Source organism: Triticum urartu, chromosome 2 (genome assembly GCF_003073215.2).
Source record: "Triticum urartu cultivar G1812 chromosome 2, Tu2.1, whole genome shotgun sequence".
Lineage (NCBI taxonomy): Eukaryota > Viridiplantae > Streptophyta > Magnoliopsida > Poales > Poaceae > Triticum > Triticum urartu.
In genome coordinates, this window is record NC_053023.1 from 709794332 (window position 1) to 709804550 (window position 10219).

Here is a 10219-nt window from a genome sequence, read left to right on the forward strand (position 1 = left end):
CAGCCTCACCCTGCCCCTTCGAACCGTTTTCCGTTGGCACCTTCGGGCCGGATATGTTTCCCCCTCTGGAAGGCGTATTCCAACTGAAGCATTTTCTGTTTTTCTAAACTAGCCCCTGGAAAGTTTCTGTTTCATCACAGATTAGTCCCTGGACTAAAACCTTAATAACTTTTAAACAAAAGATGATTTTAAGCTGATTCTTTTTCTGTCATCTTTGTTTTTCAATCTAGTTTTTATCACATTTATTTGAAAATTGTTTGGAACAATTTTTATGCATGCACGGTATTTACGTTAGTATCCGATTTCTTTCATAACGTAGATACCGAAGGAGGTGACGGAGCCGTAAACTTCGCCGAGCCAGACTTCGACTACTCCGAACCAGGCAAGCATGTTTGAACCTTTGATATGATGAGTGTTTTTCATGATTGCTTAAGTGGTTTTCTCATGACATGTTTATATAAGCATTTGTGAATGTTATATTTCATGCAAGCAAGCTGCAAGTGAGCTTGAAAATTCGATGTGTTCATATGATAGTGAGATAACCTGATCATGTGGTGGCATGATAGGTTGCAAGCTGGTATTGTCGAAGCATGCCAGTTTTACATCAACTGTTTAACTCCAGTATTAATGTGGATCAAGTCTTGTTCCCGTTCGTCCCCTTCCGTGCTACCACATGTTTTCTGCAAAGAATACGGTTTAGTAAGTTGCAAACCTCTTTCCTTGTACACACCAAATAGAGGGGCTGTGATGAGGGTTCCATGGCCCTGGATTATAGCCCGTCATCCGATCAGGGGCCATGGGTGTTTCCGGTTGGGACCGAGAGGGGGGCACCCCTTAGAGCGCGTGATATAAATTTGATCCCATGCTATTCGAGGTTGTAGCCTCCCCGTCTTAGAGTTTTTCTTGAACGTTGCCTAGGGTGATTCCTGGCAGCGGAATGTGGAATGGGTGTGTACTGGTTAGATGTGTTTCTCCTAAAATACCATAAACGGAACTAGCCCTTGTGACTACTGAAATCCGTTGGCTATGGTTAAAGAGTACAAACTCTGCAGAGTCAAAACCATTCGAGTAACCATGTCCATGGTCAAGGACTTGAACAACATCTCAGTGCCAGTGTCAGTGTCAATCTCAGTGTCAGCCCCAATGACAGTCTCCGGAGGATAAGCATGAAACTGAGTGTGGTAAACCCGACTGAAAGTTATTCCTATGGATGGACTAACCAGTTTGTTATTATATACCGAGTATTCCATGGGAGGATGTTACTTTCATGAGCTACTTAAATTCTAATGACGAAATATTAGCCCTTCATGTGATGTCGCTCAGACGTCTGACTTTGGCATTCTTGTTATTTACTTTTGGATATAAGCCCTTTATGTGATGTCGCTGAGACGTCCGACTGTGGCATTCTTGTTATTTACTTTTGGATATAATCCCTTTATGTGATGTCGCTCAGACGTCCGACTGAGGCATTCTTGTTATTTACTTTTGATATAAGACCTTTTTGAGATGTCGCTCAGACGTCCGACTGTGGCATCCTTGTTATTTACTTTCATTATAAGCCCTTTTCGAGATGTCGCTTAGATGTCCGACTGTGGCACGCACTGTCATTTACGTTTCAATATAAGCCCTTTATGTGGTGTCGCCCTGACGCCCGACTGCGGCATGTTAATTTATTTTATCTTTCGAGGCGTCGCTTTAGACACCCGATCGGTCTTCAGCTATTTTATTGGGATTTCGGCAGGACTACCGCCTGACTTCCTTTTATTTAGCGTGCAGTGCAAATTTATTACCCAAGTGTGCATTACTAATCTTCTCATGTGCATCATGTTTGCATTCGTTATATCTTATGTCCAAACTATCTTGCGAGTACATTCAAAGTACTCACTTGGCTTGTTGATTTGGCCAGATGTTGACGAAGGCGATCTTATGGATGAAGAGTACGATAGCGAGTCCGACGCCTAGAGGAGTCCCAGTCAGTCCCGTGCGATCCTCGAGTTGGTCACTTGTATGATATACGCTTCCGCTACCCTAATAAAATCATCGAGCCTCAGTCCGGCGCTTGATGAGCTGTAAGATTTTGGAGTCATGTCACCCACTTCACTGTGACATATCCACCACCACTTTTATTACGAGTCAGTAGTTATGCCACCATACCCTTTGTGTCATATCCGCCTTTATGTATAATATCGGCGTGCTTGTAATAAATTGTTGAGCAGCCTCAGCTCAACCTTGTATAATATTTAGTACTTCTGGATTTCTGTATCAAGGATTTGTCTACCAGTAAGGAGGATTCCTCTATACTGGTCTGATATAATGGTCGGTTTTTCAATAAATGTTTTATTGGAAAACCAGTCCTGACACAAATCCTTCACAGTCATTTATGGGCTGAATGTTTTGATGGCCTGTAAATGGGCCCAAATGAAGCCAGACCTTTAACAGGCCGGAAATACACCGGGCCGTAATTCGGCCCAATTACTTAGTGGAATGTTAACGGGCCAGAAGTGACCATGGGCCACGTTGATGACAAGTTTAGGATAGGCCGTTGACGGGCCGATTTGACAGAGAATGTTGGACCTTTAGCCGGGCATGCCCATTATGTTCTGCAGAATCTTGTGGGCCTTTAGCTGGGCCGGCCGATTGTGGTCCGCAAAATCTTGGGGGCCTTTAGCTGGGCCGACCCATTATGGTCTGCAAAATCGTGTGGGCCTTTAGCTGGGCTGGCCCATTATGGTCTGCTAAATTTTGTGGGCCTTTAGCTGGGCCGGCCCATTGTGGTCCGCTAAATCTTATGGGCCTTCGGTTGGGCCGCCTATTTAAACTTTGTGGGCCACTGTTGGGCTGGTCCACGTGTCAACATATTATAGGCCCATCTCGACCGTTGGATGAGTGACACCTGTGCCAACGCGGAGCTGACGCGTGGATCCGTTAGCCAATGAGAATTTTACACGTGGAAAATCGGCATTGGTCATGGCTGTTAACGGGTTATCGGATCCAAAATCCGACTCGATAGCTTAACGGCGTTCCGTTATGGTGGATGCCACGTGTCGGTCACCCTTGATGAAAACACTTCTGTGACGCGCGATTTATCGTCATGGAAGTGGACACTTCCATGATGATAACTTTGGCAATGTCATGGAACACTTCTACGACAGCACAGTTATGACTATCTTGATTCTGTCATAAATTTTTCATGGATGTACATGCATGACAGAAAATGCAACCGACTGTGACAAACACGTATCATCACAGAAGTGTATTTTTTTGTAGTGCCAGTTCGAGCAATATACTCATGTTTATCTTGCTCTATTCTTTATTGAATATCTAACTTGCAAGAAACTTATATCTCGTGTGGATTCAAATTGTGTTATGAGAAAACCTTCATGACTTATCCCTCATCACAAATCTTTTCAAAGTATTCACTATATCTAGCTCAGTTTGAAGATTGTGTGACAGGAATTATCTCAGACACCGCTGAGTGCATTAAAAGAAGTCAAGAATAAGATCATTTGTCAATGACACTGATATGAAGAATTACCTCGTCACCCCCTGGTTTATTTTATGCTCTGATGAATATCTTCAGGGGGAGCGTATTTTATCTTCATAATTATCTCTCGTCTCTTATTATCCCTCGCATTTCATTCCATTCATTATCTATCATTCAATGATCTGCTTTGTCAACAAGCATCCAGAAAGGGGGAGATTGTTGGTGCAATACCTGCCTACCTATGTTTTGGAGATTGTTGACAGAAACAGGTATGTACTGATTTGTTTGCTAGTGCATACATAGAGAAATAGTCCATATAGAACCAAAGAGAATGCTGTCTCCGATGTCAAGTTTGAGGAACTTCACCGAAGTATATCTGCATTGCAGAGAAGAACGGTTTGTATATGCTGAAGTCACATAGACGAGAAGATTAATGTGAAGAAATTAACCCCACGGAAGTTTACAACTGAAGCGAAGCATATGTTTCGGTATCGTCGTCCGAAGGAATTGACTGCAGCGAATGGAAGTCGAAGACAAAGTGAAGACATAGTATTCATTTCGTTGTTCTTCTTTCATTTATTTGAGTCATAGGACCTCCGTAGTATTAAGAGGGGTATAGGTTCTCGAAGCTTAAATCCGCTGTGATGCTTAGCCAAGTCCTATGAAATTTGTGACAGAAATATCTTTGTGTTCCGAGCAAATACTTGCCAGCTGTCGGTGTCAAAACCGGCGGATCTCGGGTAGGGGTCTCGAACTTTGCGTCTAGGATCGATGATAACAGGAGACGCGGGACACGATGTTTACCCAGGTTCGGGCCCTCTCTATGGAGGTAATACCCTACTTCCTGCTTGATTGATCTTGATGAATATGAGTGTTACAAGAGTTGATCTACCACGACATCGTAATGGCTAAACCCTAGAAGTCTAGCCTATATGAATATGGTAATGAGTATCTGTCTATTCGGACTAGCTCTCCGGTTTATATAGGCACCGGAGAGATCTAGGGTTACATGGGGTCGGTTACATAAGAGGGAATCTTCATAGTCGGTCGCCAAGCTTGCCTTGCACGCCAAGTAGAGTCCAATCCGGACACGGGTACAATCTTCGGCCTTCATGTCTTCATAGCCCATCAGTCCGGCCCAACGAATAACAGGCCGGACGCCCGAGGACCACTTTGTCCAGGACTCCCTCAGTAGCCCCTGAACCTAACTTCAATGACGAGAAGTCCGGCGCGCTGATTTGTTTTCGGCATTGCAAGGCAGGTTCCCTCCTTCCGAACTTTGGAACAGTCTTCGGATGTAGTAAGTATATCCAGACCCGTGTATGTAATTGCAGAGAATACAATATTTCACAAGTCCGACCTGTTGACAACTGTTCATAACATTGCATTACGCCTGCCCGGTTATTATTTCCAATCGTTGGCTATGCCCTCGACCCATGTCTCAGGACGCGGTTTTATTGGCACATCTTGTCAAAGCAGGGATCATGTCCCTTATTCACGGGATTTTCAATAATGTAGGAGTGGGTAACCCAACCGTCCCCTGGGTACAACTCCTTGAGGATAGGTAAGTTTCAAGACCCAGGAGGGGACGCTCAATATTCTGGGCATTTATATAGGGACCCAGACTTGTCTTTTCTCTTCTACGCTTGCTTCTTCCCCAACCCCAGCCACCTCGAGTTCTAGCCCTCGGGGTTCCAATCACCACCAGCCCCAATCATGTCCGGGTCCAGCCGTTCAGGCCGGTGGGTGGCCTCTTTTGTCACGGAGGAGGATATTGCGAAGCTCCGCGAGGCGAGGTATATGACCCCAGAAATCCTTCATCGGCTTCCCGCCGAGGGGCAGGTTATTCCCACCCCCAAATCTAGCGAGAGGCTAGTGTTTGTGTCCCACTTCCTCCATGGGTTAGGGTTCGCGCTTAACCCCTTCGTCCGGGGGCTCATGTTCTACTATGGGCTAGATTTTCACGATCTGGCCCCGGACTCTGTTCTTCTCATCTCGACATTTGTCGTCACATGTGAGGCCTTCCTCCGGACTCCTCCACACTTTGGTTTGTGGCTCAAGACTTTTGACGTGAGGCCGCGGGTGACAAAGGAGGAGCAGGCAGAGTGCGGGAGCGTCGTAATAGGCAAGCTTTTCGACGCGGTTTGGTTTAAAGGATCCTTAGCCGAGTCTTCCGGCATGTGGCAGTAGGGGTGATTTTATATCAACGAGCCGCGGGGCTCCAAGTGGGCGGCTACGCCTGTGACCCGGCCCTCCAATTTAGCATGCTTCATGGATCAATAAGGGATTGGACTGGGGATCCGTCAATGAAGTGCAGACTCTGCAAAGTCGCATCCAGAGCCTTTCCGAGGAGGGCATCGATCTTGTGAACGTCGTTCAAGTAATGCTAGTCCGCCGGACCCTGCCATGTCAACGGTGGCCTCTCCGTATGTGGGAGTTTAATCCAGAAGGGCGGCAGACTCTTCAACACTTCTTCGGTGCTACGCACAAAGGAATGTGGAAATTATATTTCGGGGAGCGAGAGCAATGGCCGGACACCACCGAAGACGTTGGCCTTGACTGCAATCATCCAGACACTTCGGTAAGTATTCAATCTCCGAACACCTTCCATTCAAGCATCTCTTGACAAGATACTGAACAATTCATCCCTATACAGGACTGGATAAAGAAAGCGGTGTTAAACTGGTGTCCGGCGCTCCTTCCTGAAGACTTTGCGACCGCCCTACTGACGAGGATGCTGACTCCGACACCGTACCAGGTGTCTGCAGAGGGGGGCAAGAGCGGGGAGCCATCGGTGATGCCCGCCCTGAGGACGAATTAGGCACTGTGTTTGGAGAAACCGAAACCCTTTTGCCCAGGGGCAAAGGTGTTGAGGGGCTCCCCATGGCAAGAAGAGGGCCGCTTCTAGAGGTCAGGAGGGGAAACCTTCCAAGAAAGGGAAAACGCCATCATCGGGCGGCTGGAGCCAGGCAAGCTATGTCGATGTAGAGCTTTATGATGAGGACAAACCTCTGGCCAAACCGTAAGTGCATCGGGGTATTTTAATCATACCTCATTCCTTTCTTATTACTGAAGTAATCCTCCGACATATGTACGTCCTTGCAGGTTAACACCTGGTGTTTCTCAATCGTCTTCCTCCTCAGGAGACCTTCTTCCAGAGACGATGGAGAGTGACACGCCTTCTCCAGCCTCCTCACCCAACAGGGCGGATGATTTCGACGCATCGTCCCGGGGGGCTCCTCCCGATCGACAAGTAGTGCAGGAAAAAAAGAAGGCGTTACTCGAAGGTGGTGCCTCTATCACTCAAGGTTCGGGAATCAAGTACGACGGCCCCGAACTATCTGATTTACAGCCGGAGACGATTTTGGAGGCGAGTGGGTGGATCCCTTCAAAGGAATGCCATACTCCGGTGGCGGTTTCCGGAGACCCAGTAACGCCGGAAATGCTAACGGACATGCTGCGACAAGCGTCTGTTTCGAAGGAGCATCGTGCCTTGATGGCTACGGTGGTCGAAAAGGTTTTATGCGCGAAGAGCGGGTTGCACGAGGCCTTTACGAGCCTTCTGAGGGGTTTTGAGGTTTGTGATGTAGTTTTGCCAATGGAATTTTATTGACAGAATGCACCTGTTGTATATGCAGTAGCCCCTGAGACTCGGATTGCCTTCCAAAGGAAGCGACCGGAGGATCGAAAAGATATGCTCCGGTACTAACCTTGATTTAACAATGAATATAGGTTGCCTCCCCTCCTGCAGCTGCCCGAAATATGGAAGTGGCCGAACTGCAGCGGAAGCTGGATGTTGCAGAGGATGACATTGCATTGATCAACAGGCGTCTTGACAACTCGCAAGGTATGTATTTCGAGCATTCCTTACACCAATGTGCTTGTATTTTAAGCCTGACTCTAAAAAGAGTTTTATATGACATGTGCATGAATGTAGATGGTGCTGCCACCGTGGAGGCCCTTCGGACGGAGCTAGCCCGGGCCAAGAAGCAGGCCTGGTTTAGTAATGCGGCTGCCGAAAAGGCATCGGCTGAGTTGAAAGCCGAACAAGCTGCCCGGCGCCAAGACCAGGAGAAGATGTCCACCATGGCGCACTAATTAGAGAATGCGGCTAGCCGCTGTAAATTTCTTGAGAAAGAAAATGAAGCCAAAACGGCTGAACTTGACAAGGCTGTCGGGGATATACCCCGCGGTGTAACCCGGCCTGAAGTATAACCTGGCCGGACTTGGCGATGCACTAAGTGACCCGCCCGAGCCTGGCGACTCATGGGTGACCCAGCAAGCGGGTCAGAGGAACGACAAGACCCGGTGGCCTAGAAGGCGGTTTATGGAAGGCCGGTTCATGCTATGGTGGGCCGGTCTATGAGGAAAGCACAAGGAATATTCTCCTACAAACTGACAATAGAATAGGGGGGTTAGTACGGAGAGGCAAGATCCTAGCTACGGCGAAGTTGTACACACGAGTTTTACGACTTCAGGCCCTTCTCCGAAGAAGTAACAGCCGTACGTCTCGGAGCCCGGAGGCGGTCAATTGGATTATGCGTATGTATGTTATAGGGGGTGCGAACCCTTGTGCATGTGGAGGGGGTGGCTTATATAGAGTGCGCCAGGACCCCCGCTAGCCCACATTACAAGGGGTTTAAGGGACATCAAGAGGGGGGCGTTACGGGTAATGCTAGTAATAAAGAGACATAATGACCATTAAAGCTATGATGTAATGCTCGACCGTTGCAGTGCGGAGTGGCTTTAGGTCTTCTGGCGCTCGAGTGACAGTCTTCATGGTCGAGTGACTTCGAGACTTCCAAGTGGAATGCCTCATGGTCGAGTGGATGATGACTCTTCTTCGAATGCTTCTGGTTTTAGGGTGAAGTCCTCGGGGAGGGTGTCTAGGTCAGGCCTATGACCCAACCCTAGGTACATGGCTTCATCATTAGCCCTCGAATGGTTTAGGGTTTGAGTGGAGGAGTTGACAATCTCTCCGACTCAACTTTTGCGCTTCGGGAATGCCTTCTGCTGGGATTAAATGAACAATCATGATAACTTCAACTTCTTGTTCAGTCGCCTTGATCCATTCTTGGTTTTGTCGAGTGAACTTTTACTGAAAAGCTTCGAGTGTTGATATGGAGAAAATCTTCCGTCTAGCAGGTTGTTCTGCTGCCCGCGGATCTTGCGGGATTCAAATTTTTGGGAAGCGCACGGGGCGGAGGAGGTCGCAGCAATCGGGCTGGATAAGGCAGCACCGCCTCGATTTCCATGCCGCCTTTTTCGCCACGTATCACTCGCGTGACTTTTGCGGGATTTGATAAGATCGCTCGGGTATACATGTCAGTCACTCGGAAGCGACCTCATATAAGGCATCGGACCGGGCATTTTGAATAGTGTGCACCCATTCTTCCTCTTCTTTCTCTGTTCTCTCTACCGCATCTGCTCCTGCCCCGGCGCTGCTGCTCTGTTCGAGATCTGTCCGTTGCGATGGGGAAAGAGAAGACGGTGGCTCTGGAGCACGCGAAGAAGGCGACAACAAAGGCGAAGGGGAAGAAGTCCAGCCAGGGCGGATCCTCGTCGAGGTCCGGTCTGCCGCGCGGCTGGATCCAGGGCAACTGTATCCGGTCGACGATCCGCCAAGACGACATTGACGATCTGGCAGAGGAGGGACTGATTCCCCACGGATCCGTGCGGCTCCCAGAGTATGAGACTGAGCCTCAACCGCAGGAGGGTGAGTGCGTCCTCCTCGCCACCCACGTCGACCGCGGGTGTTCTTCGCTTCCGCACCCTTTTTCCGACCTTTCTTGAACTTCTTTGGAGCGCAGCTTCATAACTTTTCGCCCAACACCATCGTGTATCTTACCGCTTTCGTGTCTCTATGCAAAAATTTCTTGGGTTGTCGACCACACTAGGGTCTCTTCAAGCACATTTTCACGTGTCGCTCCCAGTCGGTCAAAAAGGCCAATTCGAGTGATGAGAAGACCAAAGTGATCCAGATGTGTGGGGGTCTTGGAATTCAAATGAGGGGTAAGAGCTCTTTTCCAGCCATAATCCTTCCCGAGTTAGTCCGAGGGTGGCAGTCCACCTGGTTTTACTGCAAAGACCAGCCGACTCCAGGACAGTCGACTGGACTTCCTCCCTTTTCTATGGCTCGCGTGTAGAAGCCCTCCGCCTTGAAAGTGACTCCGGGAGAGAAATTAGAGGTGAAGGTGCTGGTTGAGCGAGTGGTCTACTTCATTCGTGAGGGCGTGACCGGTATGGATCTGCTGGAAGTCTTCCTCAGACGACGTATTCAGCCACTTCAGGCCCGTGACCATCCGGTGTGGATGTATTCGGGCATTGAAGATTCCACTCGGGTGCATCCAGAAGAAGTCGACGAGGATACGGTGGAGAAGTGGTTGAGGGGAATCACAGGCAACAAAGATAACCCCAGGGGGCCAGGATAATCCCTCCACTCGACCAATCCTATGAACCAGACAAGGTCCAACTCTGAATTACCGAGTGTTATCTTGATTTATCATGCAACTGTTTATGGTCCATCGACTGACTTTGTCTTGATTGTTGTCTTCCAGGCCCTGACTGCGATGTACTCGATGCCCAACGGGAGTAGGAGCAGGACCTAGAGGGAGAGGCGAGCGGAGGCGAGAGCGGCGAGTGGCATTCTAATGGTGAAGCGGACGAGGAGAGCTCCGAGCCGAGTGATGAAGAAGAGGTCGTCTCACCTCCCCGTAGGGAAAGGCGATCCAAGCT